Here is a 24,000-nt window from a genome sequence, read left to right as displayed (position 1 = left end):
ACGTAGGTAAATCATACAACGGAAAGAAAACAAGCAGGGATTAAAGTTAAAACAAACAAAAAGGTTCAAGATTCAACTCCCACATGGGCTAAATCACTCAGAAGCCACTCAGAAGCCATCATATCTATACAGAGAAATGTTCAAGGAGGGTTAATCGAGGCGTTATGCTGTCATTATGCTTATGCTGTCGTCTATCAGGATTCAGACTGGGTTTCAAATGAAGAATATCCAGGCCCTTGATTCAGGGAAACAGAAATGATCCTATCTGCAGACTGGGTTGGGATTCCTGCATATTCAGAAGCTCATCAACTTTTGAAGGTGCACAGATGAATTCAAAGCACACAAAGCCAGAGACTTGTGTTGATAAACTCAACAGGTTGTAATGATTTTCCCTATCCTACCATATCCTATCCTATCCCACCCTGCACTTCTCTACCTATCAGGTCCTGGCCAACCATCCTAACCTACCCTACCCCGACCTACTCAACCCTGTCACACCCTACCCTACTCTATGCTACCCTATCTCCAACATGTTATCCACCCCATGCAAAAACATTGACATAATATCCTCATTATGCCATTAACATATTCTGTCTCCATTCAGCACAACATTAAGCACAAACGATCGTGCTTCGGGAACAAGTCCAGATCAGTAACATAGAGCGTGAAGTGTTTGCCAATGGCTCCATCTCTTATCCTGCCACACAGCTGGGGAACATTAAAGGACCTCATTGTTTGTGCCCTGGGAGGCTTAACAAGCCTGGCCAATGGGATCGGCAAGGATGCTGCTTTAGGAGCTATAGGGCACAAGGATCATGCTACCGCCGTGCAGATTATGGAAATGGAGCGGGAACGTGTGCTTCTGATTGTCTGTACTGGTGTTATGCCATAACCGAGAGAGAGAGAGAGAGAGAGAGAGAGAGAGAGAGAGAGAGAGAGAGAGAGAGAGAGAGAGAGAGAGAGAGAGAGAGAGAGAGAGAGAGAGAGAGAGAAATGGGGGCAGAGAGAGGTGTGGTTTCCATGAAAGGGAAGACAGAAAAAGCCTGGGTCTCATTGATTAACCACTTCTTTCCTCTCTTCTTCTGCCGGTCTGATTGTTTCCTTGAATGTCAATGAGCTGCCACGAAAGAAAGAGTCAACATAACATAATGTACCCTCCACCTGTGTATGTTTGTTAGGATATATCCCCAAAACCCCAAATGTACATATCAAGTTCTTCTTTTGATGGTCTTGACACATTATTCCTGTGAAGGGAGAATAATGTCACAGATGAGGACTAGGCGCACTGAGAGGGTCATTTGGAGGCTGGCTGTAAGAGGGAGCATTCTTCTGTAATCTGGGGCCTTGTTCCATCATAATGTCTTCCCCCTCTGAAGTTGAACTGCGCGATGAGTCACTTTCAGATGAGTGTTTGATGCCAGGGGCATCTTGTTCCGAGAGAAAATCACATAAAGAGGGTTTGGTTTACGCCTTCATAGTTTCAGAAGAGTTTGTTTTGAAGTATTGAAATAACTCAGAGATATTCTTTTATTGTGCGAACTGCCTGAGATATTTTTCATTATTTCTAAAAGTGGGTTGCGTCTCTACATCTGTGTTCCCCTCATATAAAAATACCAATTCGTTTGTGCATTGGCCTCCTCCATACGGGACTCCGTTCATCTTGTTTAAGCAGACCTGCAATGATTGTCAAATGCTGCTCTAAGCGTAATCATGCATCATGTTTTCATGGAAAACTATTGAATTGGTGAAATATAGATCAGTGAAAATCACACACATGCATGCACACACACACACACACACACACACACACACACACACACACACACACACACACACACACACACACACACACACACACACACACATACACACACACACACACACACACACACACACACACACACACACACACACACACACACACGCATGCAGACACATGCGCAAAGGAGTTTTGGCTTATTGGTATAGCAAACTACACAATACCCATTTGTAATGTATCTGTAACATTTTGAACTTGGCAAATATTATAAAGAGGATTAAGCATGAGGAGTCCATGAAAGGCTAATGAGGAGATGATTTGATGCTTTTGCTCATTACCAAGACAGGGACAACGAACAGGGCTTGACATATCAGGCTAGGATGGCATGAAAGTGGATTAGTCTTGTATGCTGCCATTATTCTGGGCACTAAGTCCTCTTTAATGCCGGTGCAACACACAGGCTTAACACTGTGCTTGTGTGTGGCACGTTTTCTGTGTTTTTATTGTGCGGTGTGTTTGTGTGCATGTGCCTATTTGAGCATGTGTTTGGCCCAATGTGTTTGTTCAGTTTTTTCTCGGATTCAGACTTGTCTTGGTGCAGTGTAAGTGTGAGTGTGTGTGTGTGTGTGTGTGTGTGTGTGTGTGTGTGTGTGTGTGTGTGTGTGTGTGTGTGTGTGTGTGTGTGTGTGTGTGTGTGTGTGTGTGTGTGTGTGTGTGTGTGTTTTAAAATAAGCGACTCACGCTCAATTCTAGTGAACAACAACGAACGAGAAAGGCTGGAACTCCAACCTCACAATCAATGTTACACATCACGATTGAAATATGTTCCCCTGTCCAAATCTATACGAACGTCTTCAGGGAGTGGGAGGCGGGACAGAGTGAGACAGAGAGAGAGATAGAAAAGATTGAGAGAGATATATGAAAAGAAAAATATGCACCCAAAATCGTAAATATGTCAACAAAGTCATGATGAGTGATCAGAGTCGCAAAAGATTATTCTGTATCCAACTAATCATCATTCCTGCTACAGCTTCTCTCCCAGTGGCAACTTTGCCAACTTCTGAATTGCAAAAGGCTATAGTTCAATCAAGCAAATGACAACAACAACGACTGTGATTGCCTTAGTTTAATTCATATTTTTTTCAGAGAATATTACTATGCATGTTTGTATACAACTGAGTTTGCTCAGAGCTGTCATAGATTCTGCTGGGTTTTTCTATATAATGAAGCAGCTTTTCTCTTCTGTGTTCAGCTATGAATTATTAAAAGATGCCCTGAACTCCTAGAATCCAACCTGCTAACTTAACCACTTAGCTTTAGATTTTGTGTTAATAAGTGCCCAACTTGCGCCATCAAATAAAGTGATAGACGAGCAGCAAATTTGAATTTACGGCATGGATTTATGTCCCAGTATGTCCCTGGCTGTGAGATGGCAACCCACATGAAACATGAAAGTCACACTAAGAACACCTAATCTAGCCAATTTCAGCAATAAAAAACACGACCTTTGATCTTAAACCTGTCAAAACCGCTGTCCCTCGACTCCCTGAATCAATCTGTCACAGATTGGTTTGAGTTTATTACCCCTGACAGTCAATATTTACTACATATTGTGCGGCGCGTTATTGTGTATCTTCCCACCACATGGCCCTGTATCCTCCTGCAGGAGCAGAGGTGAGATTGACCGACAGGTTGCAGTTGTTGTTGAGGCCTGAATAAATAACCATTGTACATACACACGCGTGGCTACGTGTTTGTGTGCTTGTGTATTTTCCCTTTCCCATGTTTGCCGCGAGATATTTTCGTTCAGCCGAGCTCACACACAAGTCAGGGGATAAATTACATGTAGAAACAGGCAGGAAAAACCAACGGGATTTAAAAAGAGGGCACGGTTGAACTGAGAACAGCCTTGTGCTGTTTTCAATAAAGAATGAACAAATGAACAAAGCTGCAGCCAACTAGACACTCTCCTCTGGTCTCCATACCCAATAGATAACCTCCCCAGAGACTGCCGGCGTGTGCAGGCAAAGGCTCAAGGTCTCTCTAGGTCATCCTCGAGACACCTTTCCTTCCTCATTCGTCAGTTTCTCGCCAGTTGCATGCCTGTTATGTGACAGGCGCTCAGCTGTGACCTCTGACCTCCGCGATGCGCTCTCGATGGGGTCAAATAAATCAAATGGAGTTTGATTTATGGATGCGCTGCTCACCAATGGCCGTTGTGGCGCAGCGCAGGTCTCAGGGTCAAGTCACTCGTACGTCTGCGGAGCTTGACCTTATCACAGAGACCACCGCTTAGCCCTGTGTTTCACACCGGGCCGCCCAGCGCGGCTCGGACCACAAGACACTCATTCTAAGGTCCGTAGGAGTTCCAAAAACAAATGATAGACAGCCCACCCAACAGACAGACCAAAGGCGAGAGGATAGAGTGAACTGAAGACATGCAAACAGAAAAAGAATGCAACCTATAAATGGATAAAGTCTGTGGAGGAATTAGATAAGCAATATGCGGTTGAACTGAGTGTTCAAATCCAATAGATTGAGCTACTAAAAGACAGCTGAGGTTGATTGATGAACATAGTCGACAGCAATATGCGATCTGTGACCTTGAATATGTAAAGTGAATACATTTGAGCATCTGCCATAATCAATGTGTTGTGCATGGTACCTGGAATCTCAATGCAAGTCCAATAGAAACCACCTTGATGGAGTGGAGTTCCTCTCCGGTCTTTGTACAGTCTCACTGTGGTCCTCACAGCCCCTAGAGCTGACCCTGCACTGCCTGTCTTTAAAGGCCACGGCAGTTAGTCAGTACAACTGGTGTATATTAAAAGTATGGTAGGCAATTCATGTTAGAAGCATTTTTCTGGTCATATTTGTTGACATTTTCTTACATTCAAACAGCAATCAATGATGCTCTGAGAAATCTGTGGCTGTGGAGAACTGTAGTCATCTGTCGCAGGTTTTGTGGAGCGACTATGGCAGGAGGTCTGAAGGGAGGGGTGGGATTGTTTCTGTTGGATGATTGCAAACTCAGATCAACTGAATATGGTAAAAATATGGTAAACCCTTAACAACGTACCCTGCAGGTGTCCACAAGGGGGGGGGGTGCTCCTGAGCTGAGTGATGGAACATCACCTTGGCTGGTCGGCAGAGCATCCCAACCCTCTCATCTGAGACCAGTAGAAGGTCAGGGGATCTGAGGTGTTTCGGTGCAAAAGCATTGTGTTGTGTCTATTGACCCCGCATGAGCAAGGGCACTGTCTTAAGTACAACTGCTTGTATCCGTATATACCATGCAAATATCCATCGGGAAAGCATGATCAATCAACACAGTGTATAATCTATACACAGGCTTATCTCAACCACATGTATATGAACCTATGGTAAATGCTTCAGTGTAAGTGATACATGCACATGCTTACACTTGCGTCTCAAAATGAACATTGATTATTTATTAGATAGGAATGGCACATCGTTTGATTGGAAGCCCTCCAATTGTCACACTTCAACGTGTCCCCACAAACACAAAAAATGGAGCTGTGGTGTTGCATCATTTGTTTTCTGGTTCTCTTCTCAGCCGCACATCAAGAGTGAGAGACGATGTTGATGAATGTCAGGAGAAGGAGACTCCTGGCTGAGAGAGAGGAATTGGACTGTCTGGCTGGGAATGAAGAACAGGACAAAGATGCAAAACTACACATGCTATACATTGAAGGTAATTTGAGACAGACACAAAAAAGACATGAGAAATAAGGAGCTGATAATTGGAAGCAAATGATTTTGTTCGCATCTTTGGATTTAAAAGCAAGCAAAAAACGTAGGAAGGAAAGAAATCCAGGAAGGGAAGACAGTGCAGTATTATTGGAGCTCTGGTTGGGACAAAATCATTCGACTTACTCTGAAAATCTAAAGGAATAGAGCAGCGCTGCACCGGCAAGCAAACGAGATCGAGATGCATCTTCATTTTCAAGAGTGTGTTTATCATCAGTATCTGTGAACACCATCCATCCATCCATTCATCCACTTGGCACCTAAACTGACCAGTAAAAGTACCAGATGTTTATTAACACAACGTTTATAACCTTAGTCATTCACTTCTGATCAAGTGAATTTAATTAATTAAAATGTCAGAGCTGAGGAGGTCGGCTTCTGTTCACATAATGCAAAAATTAGTCTAGATATTAAGCCAGATAGTGGGTACACGGTAGATTAACTCTGTTCATCTACTATCTATTAATTCTGTGCAGCTGAGCAAAGCAAACATGTGTCTGCATGTGCGTATATCTGTGTGCGTGCATATATGTATGTCTGCGCATGCGCGCGCGCGTGTGTGTGTGTGTGTGTGTGTGTGTGTGTGTGTGTGTGTGTGTGTGTGTGTGTGTGTGTGTGTGTGTGTGTGTGTGTGTGTGTGTGTGTGTGTGTGTGTGTGTGTGTGTGTGTGTGTGTGTGTGTGTTGCGTCTCAGGGGGCCTGGGTGGGTCAGTAACTCAGGCAGAGATGAAGTGTTTCATGAGCAGTGTGATAAAGTCCACACTGGATTAACCTTGGCTTGATCGATCACTGCACAGCGGCAGACATTAAAGCCCCTCCCCATATTGGACAGAATCAATTATACTCCAATGATCAGCTTCATATCCTAATGGAGCAGTAGTCAGAGAGAGAGAGAGAGAGAGAGAGAGAGAGAGAGAGAGAGAGAGAGCGAGAGAGAGAGGGAGAGAGAGAATGGAGGGTGTCCAGAGGGATTGGCTGAGCCATTTGGTGCTACAAATGCAGATCTTTATTTTTTTAAATTACGCTATTTCACAATATTTATAGCCTTGTGAAGATCAGCCATCAATAAAAATATACAGCCGTCAATAAAAACATATATAATGCTGATAATGCTACCCTCACAATAAACCACGTTTGAATTAATGCTTACCTTTAAACCAAAACATATGAATATAATTCTTGTTATTGAAATGTCATGTGTGCATTGGGTGGTTTCTCTCCTCAGTAAGTTTATCACACAAGTCACCAGTATTATTTGTGTAGATGTTTCTGCCCTTCCCTCTCTCTGCCGTTCCTCTGTCTATCCCGTTCACCCTTCTCCTAAAACTCTCCCCTCATTTATTTTCTTCACACTGGGCACTCTTTCTTCCCCTCCATCATCTCTCCTTTTTCTCCAGCCCACTTATTTCCTCTCATTACTTATTCATTAATCATATTTATTGAAGGCTCCTATTGCAGGCAGGATCGATGTCTTATTTATACTGCTGAAGGCCTGGCAGCAGCTTATGGATATCAGCCCCTGACCCCCGCCAACCAACACCTAGGGTGAGATTAACCAGCCCATGAACGCTTCGCCGATACCATCATCAATAACATTTGTTTAGAGCTCAACTAGCAAGGGAAGTAATGTTGTAAAACTGCATCCTTCTTTCTCTGCTGTTTACTTTTTTTATTTTTTAAATTGCAAATTGAATAGCGCTCAGCGAATGTGTTGAATGATTTAAATAATAGGAGTGCATTGTGGTGAGCCCAAAGGGTTTGTTGAGTGTATTACTTTTTAAAGACAGAATTATGTCACACATTTTAGAGTTCCCTTTCATTAGGAGGCAGATGTTTAAACCCGGGCTGTATCCCACAGTTCAATGTAATGGCTGTTCTCTTTCACATTTACAGTTTTTCTGTAAGCAGCATCTTGACAGCGAAGTCCATAAAGTGTCAATGGTCACATTGGAAATCTGCATCTCCGAGCTGAGCACAACACGTGAGACCGCAAGGGTGAGCGAGCACATTGATTTCTTTGATTTCCTCTGACTATAACATGGAAAACAGCAATTCAAATAAAGAGTATTTCAACAACAAGCCTGTGTCGATCTTTTCATCGTGAAAGCAGTCCTCCCGACCCCAGTCTGTTCAGAGAGGTGTGCTGCCAGGCAGTCCGATTTAACAGCAGCGCCACATCCACTGTCCTACTGAACCTAAATATGCTTCAGACATATATGTTTCTGCTCCACCATACATATCTGTACAACATGAAGACACAACCCGTTTTAACAGAGCTGGGATGACAGCTTTGCTGCTGCTGCTAGCCGGAAACAGACTTCTGTCCGAGTCCACGTGTTCCCTGTGCGCTAGGTACTAAACAAGCAAGCCCTGCTTGGAGGACCCTGTCTGCCGGCGGCAGAAGGGCCTCTTAAGATCTCCAGCATCCCTGGCCCCCTTTGCTGAAGGGCCTGCAGCAAACATATCCCTCAGTTTGGCAAACCTGGCAGCATGTGTCTGAAGGGCGTGTCTGTTTATGGCCAGCAGTAATCTGCACCTCCCTCATGTTTGGTCAAACCCAGGACTGCCAGGAATCCTTGGAGGGAGATTTCAGGGAGGTTGAGGCACGCTGCATGTTTCTTTGGAGTCCGTTTTGGGTTGTTACCACACGCTAAGGGCGCTTATATATTCATATCTGTACTTGATGTAAAGTCACATAACCATTGTCAGCCATTCCCAAATTTCATAAGCGCTATTCCTAACTCGAGTCATGAAGAATGTTGATAGAAATAACCATAGCCACCAGAGGGATGACTGACCTGATCAATGATATCCGTTCTCCAGGTCCGAAACCTTCTGACCCAGACTTGACCTCAACGGGCCGCCTAACCCATGATCAATTGAAGAGGTTTTAATCTGAACTGGATTGAATCAATTTGGACAAGACTTCAGTCATTTGTTTGTCATATGTTCAAAACAAGACCGTAGGTTTAGAATTTGCATGCCTGAACAACTAGCCGATATCACACAATGGCCAAATAAATAAACCTACTTTAAGGATTTTATTACATTTATTTATGGATTCATTCTTGTTCATTCTTTGTTATTTCATGATATACTATTCATGTGTTGAATGTCTATCGACTGAAATTGTTATGTTCAATTAACCAACTCTCCTTTTATGTAGGCCCATTGGTTCAAATTAGATTTGCCAAATATATATTTCATACAGGGCATTTATTGGGTGGCAGTAGGGTGGCAATACATATTATAGAACAGGGGCCTTTAATTACCTACTTACGCCACTGTCAACGTGCCTTGTCTTATGAAGGTTAAAATGACTTGGTCCGAATAATTCAGCTTACATCCAAAATGACTGGGGGTCGATAGGAAACTAGGAGTCTTCTATCGGTGCTACAGGGTACTGTGGCTAGTACGGTGAGGCCGTGACTAGTACGGTGAGGCCGTGGCTAGTACGGTGAGGCCGTGACTAGTACGGTGAGGCCGTGACTAGTACGGTGAGGCCGTGACTAGTACGGTGAGGCCGGGGCTAGTACAGTGAGGCCGGGGCTAGTACTGTTAGGCAGTGGCTAGTACAGTGAGGCCTGGGCTAGTACTGTTAGGCAGTGGCTAGTACAGTGAGGCCAGGGCTAGTACTGTTAGGCAGTGGCTAGTACAGTGAGGCCTGGGCTGAGACAGTGAGGCTGGGGGCCGGGGCTAGTACTGTTAGGCAGTGGCTAGTACGGTGAGGACGGGGCTAGTACTGTTAGGCAGTGGCTAGTACAGTGAGGCCTGGGCTGAGACAGTGAGGCTGGGGGCCGGGGCTAGTACTGTTAGGCAGTGGCTAGTACGGTGAGGACGGGGCTAGTACTGTTAGGCAGTGGCTAGTACAGTGAGGCCTGGGCTGAGACAGTGAGGCTGGGGGCCGGGGCTAGTACTGTTAGGCAGTGGCTAGTACGGTGAGGACGGGGCTAGTACTGTTAGGCAGTGGCTAGTACAGTGAGGCCTGGGCTGAGACAGTGAGGCTGGGGGCCGGGGCTAGTACTGTTAGGCAGTGGCTAGTACGGTGAGGACGGGGCTAGTACGGTGAGGCTGGGGGCCGGGGCTAGTACGATGAAGCAGTGGCTAGTACGAGCTCAGTGCACGTCTCTGTCAGCCTACTGCCGAGGTAAGATTCCAAAGCCTTCAGTCTGAGTCCGGGGATCGCATTTATATTCACAAGGAAGTATGACACAAGGAAAACAAAAACATATGATGTTAACACACCGGCCAGTTTGGCCTCAAATGCGATAAGGGGCCGTCAGACAACAAAATGTAAAGTAATAAAAGAAAAGACAGATGCGTCATTGGCCCTCAAGGGTCTCATGGCCAGTCCAGCCGTGCACACACACACACACACACATAGATAGACACACACACACAGGCACACCCACCTCCATTTTTACCTCTCCCTCTCTCTTCCTGTCTTTTGTGTCAGTTTGGCACCCGTTTTAGTAAATAGAAATATCTCTGTCCATGGCACTCGACCGTTAACAGCCAGTTGTAGCCATGGGCAACAGTTTGCCATGATTTCTAAGGCGGCGAAAGATTCCCTTCTCCCTTTCCCTTTTCTTCCTCATCTTTTCCTCCTGGCTCGGTACCAGGATTCAATTACTCCCATATAATCACTTTTCATCCCCCAGGCTTGACGACTTCCCTGGTCAGACAAAAACCCTAATTACTCCCTGACCTTGACTCCCTCACTTTCCTCTCTCTCTCTCTCTCTCTCTCTCTCTCTCTCTCTCTCTCTCTCTCTCTCTCTCTCTCTCTCTCTTTCTCTCTTGCCCTCTCTCTTTCTATGTCTCACCATCTCCCTCTATCGCCCTCTCTCTTATGTTCTCTCTCGCCCGTTACAGCTCTAGTTCTCACACTTTATTACTCTCTCTCTCGCTCTCGCTCACAACCTTGTTTTCAAATGTGTTCTTTCTCTTTCTTTTGGGCTGTAAAACAGCCTCATTCTGATCAGCCCCTGCAGGCGCTGTTGGTCCAGACACATCCTCCAGGGATTGTATTGTCAACATTTAGGTCTGTGCCCTGAGACCTATAGCCCATCCAGAAACATTCTTTCCACATAAAGAACAGTCCGCTCGTGGGGGTATTGACACATCGTATCATTCACTACTGTGTCTATTGGAGTTTGACGTGTCAATAGGAAGTACCTGTCAGTGGTACAAAGTACATATAAATGTGAATTCTGTTCGCATAATGCATTGCTATAGACATCCATAGATTATATAATTATCTTTAATATTCCTTGGTCAGTTTTATATTCATTAGATAATATAAAAATAAAGATTGTCTGCAGCCACACACAAGGGCAGATTAATTTCAATGATGCATAAGTGGGATTGACAAGCCTGTGTACACTATGTAATGGCCCTCCCATGAAGCTTGTCACTTTCCAGTAGGGGATAACCCAGAGAGAGAGAGGATCTGTCTATGATTAATCCTGAGGGCCCATGACTGTGTGTCACAGCCTTATGCTTCTTATCTGCTGGGCCGCAGTGTTCTGGATAGAAAAAGTTTGATGCGTTTGATAATTAGCTAACGAGCATGGTTCTCTAAAGTGTTAACCCCGTAACCAGGCAACAGCGGACTCGTGTCTCATTCCATAGAGGCAGGTATTTTTAAGAGCGACGGTAGAGGTGAGAGTTTGTGGTCATTACAAAAGCTGGCGTACTGAAACTCGGACTAACTGAAAGACAGGAGGAGGGGAGGAGGAGGTTGGATTTTCATTTGGTGCAATACATGTCCTTCCCTGTAAACAGATCCATATTCCCCACATGTATAGATAAAAATGATCAAATAGAAAACACAAAGAAAAACACGAAGTGAGGGAGCTGTTGTTGTTATGGACCAAACGCAGACATCAAAATCTACTCTTTGGTATTGAAATGATTTATTTAATAGCACACCTTCAACGAGAGCTCCCAATTAAAAACAAGGTCTACCTGTGCATCCCGCGCACACAAAGCAAACAGGATCAAAGCACGCACACGTTTCCCTCTCACTGTTTGAATGTTCTCTGTTGCATCTTGTGTCTGGAGAAAGGCAGAGAGTGGGGGCAGATACAGTGAATGTGGACCCGGCTGTGTTGCCAGGACAAGCGATGCCCAGGCGATGCACAGGCAGGCCGGCTCAGATCCAGTCCTCTAGGAGGGAGGACGAGGGAGCGAGGCAGACAGGCACAGAGATAAGAGGAATCAGCAGACAGGCCGCTGAGCTCGCTCAGTGTGCACCCACCGCCACGGAGCCGTGCGTGTCGGATTGGGGATGCACGGGTTAGGAGCCTGAGAAGAATGAGGGCGACGTTTGCCGAAGGCCCTCACTGGGCCAGACAGACAATTTTGTTGTTTCATTATTTGTGTTTTCATGTGTTGAAGCGTATAGCTTTCTCTTTGAAAAAATGTGACGACGATTCTTGATGCTTTCATCATGAAGTACAACAATTTGAGTCATATTTTACACTTGTTTCTTACTCGTCCGTGACTCCAAAACCACACTGACGTTGATGTGGACTTTGTTTGGTGAGCTCTGGGAAAGACGAGTCCGACCGTCAACCTCATCCTGCTCCACGCCCTAAGCATATAGTCGGGAGAAACACTTTCAGAGTGTTTTGCTATTTATTTTGCATGTTTCACACACCATAATGTTGATTTTCTTAGTCAAGGAATCATGGAAATAAATAGAAACGTTGGCTTCAGAACTCGACGGAAAGATATGGCAGTGGGCCCCATACTGATAAACTGATCTGTCTGTTTTTGATCTCTGTGTGTACAGTCCCCTTCATGCTTCCCTAATGAATTGTAACCAATTACTGGTGCTGGTTCTTACTTGTTGGGAGGACTCGGACTATCAATTCCTCCTCCACAAGGGTGGATTCAGCACCATGGACAGCAGCCCGTGAAACTATGTCAGATCAAGGATAAGCAGAAGTGTTCAGTGCAGCTGAAACTTAATTGGTAATGAACACCTGCCAGTCATGACCCACAAATATTCTGCCAGCTACAAGGCCAGGGCTGGACTGTGTTCCACCAGCTAGCACATTTGTTATAAGTCTATGGACAAAGTCCTTATTTAGTACTTGGTACCCACTAGTTTGTTTGAAATTAGACCCACTTAATTTGGTAGCACCACCAATCCGTATGTTATGTCCTAATGAGTAGCAACTTAGTAGGGTGTAAGTTGAACTTCAACTTGACAACAACCAAGATGTCACAAATCTATGACCCAACAAGCCTGGCAACCCTCTGGGGGAATTGTACACCTTGCTATTATAACCTTAAAGGGGACATATTATGAAAACAACACTTTTCCTGGGATTTGGGATGTTGTTTTGGGTCTCTGGTGCTCCCACACGCATAAAAACTTTGAAAAAAGTCGGTACATGATTTTTTGAGTGAGATATGCATTTCTGAAAGAACCCCGCCCACAGTTACCAAACGAGCGAGTCCGTTTTGGCCCCCCCTCCTACGTACTGCGGCCGAAACTTCGGCGGCGGCCGGATGGCTTCGACGGCGGCCGGACGCGGGGAGGGGAGCTCGGTGGCAGTTCGGCAGCTCAGCTCCCGGAGTACAATCCCTTTCTCCTCCATGTCACTGTTCATGGACTTCAGAGAGTCAAGGCCAAAGTTCCTTTCCCCCAATTCTTCTCAACCATAGCCAAGATATCCCCCACTATGAGTCTTTACTTATTTTGAAAGTGCCAGAGACATCAGACGCAGTCTTTATGATACATAATATCATCTGAGGCGCACAAAGCTTTTGGCCGTGATATTATATATAATATTATATAAATACCCATACATAATATTATCATTATTATATTATATTATGTAGATATAGAGCTCCAGGAGTCCGCAAACGGCAACAATCCGTTCTCCTCCTTGCTGTGGTTCAGTCTGACAGCCCATTGGTCAATGGGCAGCAGCTCATTTGCATTAAAGCTACAGACACCAGAAACAGCGCATTCTGAAGAGACTGAAACAGAGGGAAATAGCGGTAGGCAAGATTTTTTATCCTAAAAGCTATTTCAAGCAAACAGCTTCAAAAACATGTTTTCTGGAACTCAAATACTATGTTTACTTGTTGTGAAAACACCATAATATGTCTCCTTTAATAAAGCCTGTGATTGCTTTTTGTCACACTCAAGTCAGCCTCATGGATATCGAACTACCACCCTATGTACATCACTGCGTATGTGTTTTGATGTAGATCCTGCGTCTTTCCATATTCATGCATGATATAAATAATGAATAAAAATACATATTGCGCTAAGGGCAAGGCTCGTGTCTATTTCTCACACCGGCAACAGTGGCAGGAGTCTTCCAATAATGAGTTTAACCTGGGTTGCCGGTAGCAATAGAAAGAGACAAAAGGGCTTGTGGTCCCTAGAGTTGAATGCAAGCTTCTTCGACAAAACACCTGTTTACTGCTGTTGAAGGTCAACCATCTTGGACTATTTTACACAAATACTATTCAAAATGTGAATCATGCACGGCATTCACACGTGCATGATTCCATGTGCCCGGTAGGCAATGTAGGAATGTGTGCCTTCATATATCTTTATTTATAAGTACCCTAATAGAAATAAACTTTTCATAACGACAACGAGTGTAATCCGAGCTGTCGGTTCTGTTGGAGTGGGTGTTGTTGTTTTTTTTGCATTTGTGTGTGTGTACATAATAACCCAATAATAATGCATACATTGAGACAGCATATTTGTTCATCTTAAGCATACATATATCCATCTCTATGTGTTATAATGAGTTTTTACAATGAACCCTTTTTATTGAGGCTTTCATCAGTTTGATCCTTTATACAGGTAATTTTGCATTAAGTAGGGCCTAGGCATCTTGCCTAGGCCCTACTACAGGTAGGCTTCGGACATTGGGTATCTTACCAATAAACTTTTGGCTTGAAAGTCAAACACCCTGAACACTACAGATCCCTATCCCTTTGTAGAAACCACCATGTTAATGATTTATTTTTACTGAGGCATCATAATGTTAAACTATTTGTATTGAACACAGTTGCCCTGATAATTACTCTGTGAAAGACCGGCAGACCCTGTCTTTAGTCCTCTGTCTCCAGCAGGCAAACCATGATTCATAACTCATCCCGGGGCTAATTCCACAAACGTCTGCTTCCCTCCGTCTCAGATTGATCTGCCCTTTGTATCTCCATAAGACCCCCTGCCGGGCCTTAATAGGGAGACATAAAGTTACTTTGTGGCTCCAATAAAACCTTCACACTTGTTCTTAAGACCTCGCCCTTCCCCAGATCCTGCAGCTGGTAGACACCTCGGCACATTAACCCCAGTGTCTCATTGATTGGGTGTATATTCTGACACTATCTTCCGCTCACATTATACATTTACCTCTTTTTTGTGCACTGACTTTCATGTCAAAATAGTGAAGGGTTCTCCTAACATTGAATGTGGTTCGCACAGGAAGGCACTGCAACCACATTCACGCAGAAAAATATGTCTGGTTTGTTGTTATATATGTTAAAGAGACATTGACTTCTTTGCAAGAGAATCTAGCCTCCAAAAATTCAGGCTTGAACCATAAGCTCTTTATTTATGCTTCCCATTTTTGGCCTATTTCTGAGTGCAAATTGGCAATGAGCAAAACAAACCAATGACAACCTTTTTCCAGTCTGATCCTCCTCCTCCACTGGACCAGGATTGTGAGCCCAGGAAAAAAGCTTTTGTCTAGGGGACAAGCACTATGCCCTGATGCCCTCCCTCTTTAATTAGTGAGAAGACAGCTAAGAGCTAAGAGCAAGAGGAAGAGGAAGTGCAAGAGAGAGAGGGAGGAAGGAATATACTAAATTCCTTTTTCAGGGCCAGGTTCCTCCCCCCAGAGGAGAAAGACACAATCGCCACTAAGGAATGAGGTAAAAGAAGGCGTGTTTAAACCGTTTTTTGATGTAAGAACAACGACAGAGGGAGTACTGATGAACACTGCAGGCTGGATGGTGAGCGCCCCATTTCCTCTTTACTTAAAAGTGTTAATAAATTACATTTTCATCCATGTATTATCAGCCCAGGTAGAAAATAGAAGTAACACATGTCTGATGGATGGGTAGATTGTCTATTATCAACATGAAGAAAATATCAAGTTTGCAAGAGACATATGTATTATTAATGCTTTAGAAAAAGAAACATTAGAATAAGGAAGATTATAATATCTTCAAGCCTCAGGTGAACCCTGGGGATAAATGGATGGGGATTTCTTTGAATAAACATCTAAATATCTCTCAAATACATATAAGAGTTGCAAACACTCTGCAATCGACTGGAGCACAACCCAGAATACAGAACACCCACTTATTCATGTGCAATTAATGTGTGCGTGTGTGTGTAATATTTGCCTTGCTGTGGGACTCAGGTTGTGCTCCAGTGATGGCACTGGTGTTTAACACAGACGCGTTCCATCATCCATCAGACGTTTAGAGTGAATGAAAGTTTCTATTCTTGTCCGCTTCACTCAGCCAAATAACAAAATCATTGATGTCTCCTAGGTCTTTATGCCTAATGAGATGTGGTACAAGACACGCATACACAGAGTGACCCACTCCCGCAAAATATTCCTCTGGCAATCAGTGGAGCGTCTTCACACATGCTTGCCTAGTCAGTCACTTGCTCACATGCTGACTCACTGACTCATGCTAAACATTTGCATGCTCACTCACTCACCAAACACCATCAGATGTTAACAGCTAGTAACGTTGGACACAAACACACACACACACACACACTACGGCTGGCTAAAAGGATCACAACTACGCCTCATTGTAGACAAGGCAAACTCATTGATTTCAATCAACTTGAAATTCGGCTTACAAGCTTTCATAGCGCCGTATTGCTATTTAACACGCTATTTAACGCCTTTTATCACCAAATCATCATCATCAGTTTTTCCCGCTGGGCGCATATCTGGCCTTGGGGCGCTACTGCTGGAGAGTTGGAAGTCTCTGTTCCAGCAGCAGCTGTCGAAGACAGACAGGATGTCTGTCTTCGACATCACGACATCAGTCAGGGTTAGGAACTTTGTCAAGGACACCTCGACACTCAGCTAGGAGAAGCCGGGGATCGAACCAGCAACCAAAGTCAACCAAAGTCATTGTGCAGAGGCTTCCATACACTGCACTATGTAGACAGACAATATGAGGTGTTTAATATATGTTCAATTCTGCAATACACTGTAGAGTAGACTAAACATGACCCTGTTCTATGACCTGGTTAAATCTGAAATCTTGTTATTTTTTTGGGGAATAAAACCACCTCTCTCCACCTCTCCTTCCCTCAAATCGTGTCTCCCGTTCCTGCTTGGCCATCCCTGACAGCAGCCAATATTCAATCAATCACAAGTCCGCTTCAGAGCTGCCCAGGGAAACATAATTTGGTAGGCCTATCAAGGACATCCCTCTTAGGTTATGTGAAAAGTTTTGGTTAGATAGCTAAAAACATTTACGTCAATTTAAAATGACCACTGTTGCAGGTGCTCACCCATGGACCTATTAAAGAAAGGACAGCAGACTAAAACAGGGCCACCCATTCATTCCTATGAAAACTGCTCAATCGCAGGGCAACATCAAGGAGAGATTTGATTCCGCATCATGAGGGCCTAGCCACGCCCTAGATCATGATGTACCAGATGCAGAAATATTCTCGTTTTCTAGCCAATTTTCTATTCTATAGTAGATCCATGTTTCTAGCATTCTAGCAAGCGCAGTCGCATTGTTTACCGACCATGGAAGTATAAGTTGCCTTCATAAATATAAAAGATTGCTCCTTATAACATAACACCAACAACATAGTAAATGTATGTAGGCCTAGAAAAAACACAGTTCAATATCATTGCTTAAGGAACAGATTCCTTCCAACTAACTAAATATGAGAAATGCAATCAATAATTTATAGATAAATAAATGGTTACATATCGACCAGCAACGAAGTTGGAGTAGCCTACCCACCAGTGGCGGCTGGTGATCAAAAATGTTGGGGGGGCACAGTAATAGACAGGGGGTCTGGGGTCCCCCCCCTTTTTGTATATTACAGATCTGTATATTACACTGCATATACAGACCTATTTTATGGCCATTCCACCAGCCAGTGCTATTTGACCCATTGTTGTTATTCTGATATTGAGACAAATCATGATCACTGTCCTATAGCGTCCATTTTTTGTGAGTCTCAATGTCTACTTCAAATGCAGTTAGAAATATGGGACAGTTGCTTCATTTTGTTTATATGCTACAGGCCGAAAGACTAAATTAATATGTAACTTACTTGCTCCTTTTAAGTATAAAATTGCTTGGGGAGTCCAATTCCTCCACTGAAAAGGGTGGAAAGTGCTTACAACTCTCTGCTAGTTAGCGATCTATCCCTTCTCTACATGTAGTTGTGTTGCGCGATTGCTGCTGAGGGAGGTAGCCTATTTGATTGATTCGCTGAATTGTCCAATCATGTGGTGATAACAAAAAAGAAAAGCGATACCATTGGCCTGGGGCGCACACTGGTGCGACCCGAGGGCGAATTTTCCTGCGCCAATGAAAAGCTGTCTCTTCTTGATAGACAGCGAAAAGTTAGCGAGCTTACATTGACTTGAACGTGGCCGGCGCCCCTGACTTGGAGGAGGGCTTTATTTCGAATGACCAATAACTAGCCTAGCCCAAATCATTGACGTTCAGACGCATTTAAATGGTTGCTGGCAGTGACAAGTATATCACACAATTAAACGAGGATAAACGCTAGGTATTTTTGTTGATTTATTTCGTATTGATAATAGTTGATTAATAGTTGGCAGATATATTCAAGCGAATATTTCACGGAGGGGCGGTGCCCTAGCACCCTCTATTGACCCACCACCACTGCTACCCACATAAATAATTGCAATACACCAACATTGTTAACTGTCATACACAGCTAAACAAGCCTATGAAAAATGTAATACCAACGCAACCGAAATGTTTATTAGACTATTAACAATATTATGAAAATGATACCGTAAAGCACCCGTTCTTTGTCTTTGGATCTTTTGAATAAATGGATCAATAAATGGTGAATCGCAATGATCGCAAGCAGAGGAACGTGAGAGTTATTGAGCAGCAGCTGTAGTCTAAAAATCCCTATATCACTAAAACACTTTTAGTGAAGTCACCACAGTGCCTAAAACCATCAACGTTATTCATGTTACGTAAGTGAAAGGAAAAACCTCGGACACGAGAAGTTAACGGAGCCGTGCACTATAGGCCCTCTCGGGTGCCAGGACAAAAAATAACATTAGTTTCACCACGACTCCTTTCAGCCGCCCTTCCCTCCTTCTCCAGCAAAGAATAATAGCATAAAACAGCTAATAAAACACTTGAGGTGGCGTTTTGAAAAGAGAAAACTTACATTGTACATGGTATAAAGATAATTATGAGCCTTTAATTGATATCCAGATATTTTTTTCGGAGACACATTCCTGTTCCCCACTTGTATTGGAGTGAACGGAGATATCTACTTCTGGGCCCCTTGAATCGAGGGACCCGTCCACAGCCCGCTTAAACACCTGCAATATCAGGCTTGTCCGCTGAGCACTGGTGGATTGCGGAAGTATGCACTGCTCCATGGGGCTTGTGCTCATCGAGCTATATGTTATAATGGAAGTCAACGGGGAAAAAATGCAACAAAGGTCAACAACTTAGAGTTGTCAAAGATGTCACACATAAAGAAACCAAAAAGTTAAGTACCACTTTGAACACAAGGGGTGCTATAACTCCCAATCAAAGTTAAACAATCAACCGCATAATTCAATCAATCAAAAGTGTGCTTCAAAGTGTCCCACAGCCTTGAGAGGCTCATTATTCTTGCTAGCATTAGGATATTTCCATACTCTTGGAAAATTGGTCATACCACGAGTTGCCTCATGCAACTATACGCATTTTCTACAGAAAATGCACATGGCAACATGTTTAGCTTGATTAGCAATGCGAAAACAGGATCCCAAGATTTTGCTTTCATAGCGTGTGTTTAGACAAGAAATATATAATTTCTATTAACGTATTATAATACATTAACATATTGATGACATTCCTATCAGCGCCATCCTGAATGAGAAATAAAGGGTAACACTTTATAATAAGGTCCTGGTAATCAGCCTTTGTTGATAGCTAATGAGACTATTATATTCTTATTAACATTAATTGGTTTTAATAAGACCTTACTATAAGTGTTAATAATAACATAATAAACCTGTTTATTGTAAGATTAAAATACTTTTATAAGCACTTATAAGGAATGTGTTAACTATTAATTGATTGCTTAATAATATTAATAATAGTCTTATGAGTTTCTTATAGTTGTTAATAAAAGCATTACCAACCCATTCATTGAGTCTTACTTACTTACCTAGTATTCTGTCATTGTTAAAACTTTACTAAGGATTTCTAATGCTTATAAGGTTAATAAATCCTTTATTAAACTTCTAATTATGCATTTTGCAGGTACGGGACCTAAAGCGGGAACATTGCTTATTAAGGTTAATAAGTCCCCACATTTTGAGCAAGTGAGATTTGTTTTGTGCCTCCTATAATATATTCTTTAACGGCTTTTATTTTTAAGGTAATTTTAAACCGAAAGTTCTGTTTATGCAAGTAGATGATGGCTTGACGCATAGAGTGGTGAAGTCACGCCCCTTCCAGTAGACCCCATGGGACCTACGAGCTTGTAAAATATGAATGGGTTTCAATGGACAGAAAGTAATTATTTTCTGGTCCCAGTCTTTATATGCCCTGGATTACACATATGTTGTTTGTGGATTTAAATGATAATTTTTCAGGAAAAGAAAACTAAAAAAATTTGCGAAGAAGTTTGATTACATTAGGTTTTGTGTGAGGCCGCTTTGTGAACTATAGACCTTAAATGCTCTCAAGGCGAATCATATACATCACCACCCGCACTTGGAACTCCGGTACAGGTACAGATATGGCGATCTCTCTGCTCCACTTCACTGCTTTTTCCAAGGGGAGGATAAAAGCATCGAAAGAAGTTTAAACCATTATAAGTCGGGGCATATGGAGAGTTTCATTTAGGCTGATGGGGAGATTGTCGGTCATGTCCACGCCAGTCGCAGGGAGCATGACATCACATATGAGACATGTTGTCTTTCTCATTGTGTTTTTGTCTACAGCCTTTAACTGAACAATTGCACAATAAATGGTCAAACTCTTGGCATGAAAAATGATCATTTAAAGTCACAAACAACATATGCCTAAATATTATTTTAAATAATCTTTTTTCTTTTTTCAATAGAGCTGCTTTAAAGTGTGTTTTTGTGCTTCACCGCAATAATATTGTATTTACAGTATATGGATTTTTTATTTTACCGTTTACCTTGATAACATATAGTAGTATATTAAAGGACTTTTTAACCTCAATAACCATTGTTCCCGCTTTAGATCCTGTACCTGCAAAATGCATAATTATCAGTTTAATAAAGGACTTATTAACCTTAATAAACATGGTTCCCGCTTTTGATCCCGTACCTGCAAAATGTATAATTGGCAGTTTAATAAAGCATTTATTAACCTTAATAAGCATAAAGAAAATAAAGAAAAAATGCTTAGTAAAGGTTTAACAATGACATAATAGGTAAGTTAGTAAGACTCAATAAATGGGTTTGTAATGTGTTTATTAACAACTATAAGAAACTCATAAGACCATTATTAATGTTATTAATTCATCAATAAATAGTTAAGAAGTTTCTTATAAGTGCTTATAAAAGTCTTATAATCTCATAATAAACATGTTTATTATGTTATTATTAACACTTATTGATAGTATTATTAGCACAAATTAATGTTAATAAGCACATAACAAGGTCTTATTACATATTTACTAAGGCTTAAAACAAGGACCTTAATATAAAGCGTTACCAAATAAAAGTATACAAAACTTGCCGATCTAGGTAAAAACAATGTTTAGTCTACAGTGTATTGCTGAATTGAACCTGGGGTTAACACCTTATAGCTTAGGATAGGGAATCTGAATGAAAAAGAGATTATCTGATGTGGTCTAACCTTGTTTATCGCTAATTGGTTGAAGGAGGTAAATAATCACCGGCTGCGAAAGTCAAGATGATGAGCTGTCATCAAAACGGCGTAGTAAAATACAACATCGTAAAATACAACGTTTTGAAAGCCTCAACGCCCATTTAACACAAATTGAAATCAATAACTTCTACAATGAGGCGTAGTTGTGACCCTTTTGGCCTACACTCACACAAACACACACACACACACAGACACACACAGACACACACAGACACACACACACACACACACACACACACACACACACACACACACACACACACACACACACACACACACACACACACACACACACACACACACACACACACACACACACACAATGACCAAAAATGGACAACAGGAATTATATGCCAAATGGCCCTCTATAACCTTCATTAGCATTTCGTATTCTTTATCATTATTATTCTGTTTATCAACACACTGTAAGGGCTTTTGCTTCATTTTAGTCTAAGTCGTTCAATGAACCCAATTCTAACCATAGCCAAACCGAAACCGCAGATGCTTTTGGTTTTTGTTTTTTTTCCTATATCACACCATGTTAATTTAGCATATATCTCGCCCCCTGCTTAATTTTTTTTTACAATTTAGCAACATACACTGCATCAATGCTGTTTTTAGATTGTATTTATGTATCAAAATGATAAATGTACAAGATGTATACATCATGTGATATGATTCATGAGTAATTTAATGAATATACATCGGGTTAGGGTTAGTAAGTAAAAAATAAAGGCTTTAATATGTGGGTATGGTCTTTATGCTATAGAAAGGGTTCTGCAGTACATCCCCCACTACCAGCTCCATAGACTCTCAGCCGGTTAATCTTTTATTAGACATGCTTTACAGTGATTTAAACGGACAGCCAGACGATGAGACGACCGCTAGAAGTCAAAGTAGCCTTTCCTAGGGTGTCATCATTTTAATGACCATGCAGAGGATCTAAAAGGAGTCTTCATCCAATATTCATAAGCAAAGGTGCTCAATTCTATCTTTTATTGAGTAGAAACTATCTAGTAGTCAAATCACCAACTGAAAGTGTGTGAAGGAAATAATGTGTGTGTGTCTGTGTCTGTGTGTGTGTGTGTGTGTGTGTGTGTGTGTGTGTGTGTGTGTCTGTGTGTGTGTGTGTGTGTGTGTGTGTGCGTGTGTGTGTGCGTGTGTGTGTGTGTGTGTGTTTGTTTGTGTGTGTTTGTGTGTGTTTGAGAGCGTGTGCCTGACCAGTATAAATGTTGGTTGGCAGTATGTGCGGGGGTCTCCATTCGGCTCAACATGAATCCACCTCACATGTCTCAGTAAGCTGGTCCCTGTTACCCAACATGGAGGACACATTTGTATGCAATGTGCGTGTGTGTCTTCGTGAATCCTGTTTGCATGTTAGCCTTCCATGTGTCTGCATTCATTCTGGGACATGTTTGCCTGAGCGGCAATTTATATAAACGTGTGCAGAGGGGGGGGGGTTGGTGGAGTTACGCTTACTCTTGTCTTATCGCAGAATCTGTCAAAGTGACAGGGGGATGGATTTGCTAAGTCGAGTGGGAGACAACTGTGTTTAGTCTTCAGGCTGTGTTGGCCTTTCCAATGGGACACGAGGCTGTCACGCTATTTGTGGCTCACAGGTAGAAGAAAGACAACGGAAATGCTTATAATTGCAGAATCAGTTCGTCTATTCAGTTATTCTGATCGTTGGCTCTCTCTCTCTCTCTCTCCTCTCTCTCTCTCTCTCTCTCTCTCTCTCTCTCTCTCTCTCTCTGCTGAGCTCTTCTGTATCTTCATGTTCTATTGACTGCAATTAGTCACTTAATTTAATAACTTACTTCATATTTAACTCTCACACACACATATACAGTTTCTCTGGCCCTTGCTTTGCACCTCTCACATGTGTGTTTAAAACCGTTTACGTGCATTTGTAAATTCATATTTCTTTCTTTCATATTGTATTAGGGGTGCTTTGGCATTGTGTATTATTAGTTAAAATGTACTGAAGATTTGTGTTATAGCCACTGAAGGACACTAACCCCCTTTGGGCTAATAATAAATTATAGTGTTGGTGAGGTCAGCGCAAAATGTCTCACGACTTTTATTTCTGCGCCAGAATTCATTTGGATGCCGAAAATCTTGCGGAAAGGAGAAGCCCAAACTCCACTAGTTCTAGAGTGAAAAAGTGGCATTATTTGCATAATTTTGCATCCGATTAACACATCAAACCTGCTGACTTGAAAGGGATGCCTTGATTAGGAAAACCACAGAATTACGCCTCCTTCCTCGTCTCTTTCATACTTCCTCTCACTCTGTTTTTGCTCTCTCTCTTTCTCTAGCCCTCTCTCTCATGTTTTACTTTCTACAGCAT

The 24,000-nt window shown here is 42.5% G+C and overlaps 1 protein-coding gene across 1 annotated transcript in view; it reads right to left on the bottom strand.

The window, feature by feature from the left end:
- LOC130404632 (pro-neuregulin-3, membrane-bound isoform) overlaps positions 1-24,000 on the bottom strand; it is a 285,157-nt gene that overhangs the window by 76,023 nt on the left and 185,134 nt on the right. The window lies entirely within an intron of this gene.

This window comes from Gadus chalcogrammus, chromosome 15 (genome assembly GCF_026213295.1).
Source record: "Gadus chalcogrammus isolate NIFS_2021 chromosome 15, NIFS_Gcha_1.0, whole genome shotgun sequence".
Lineage (NCBI taxonomy): Eukaryota > Metazoa > Chordata > Actinopteri > Gadiformes > Gadidae > Gadus > Gadus chalcogrammus.
This window is presented reverse-complemented; position numbering and strand designations above follow the sequence as displayed.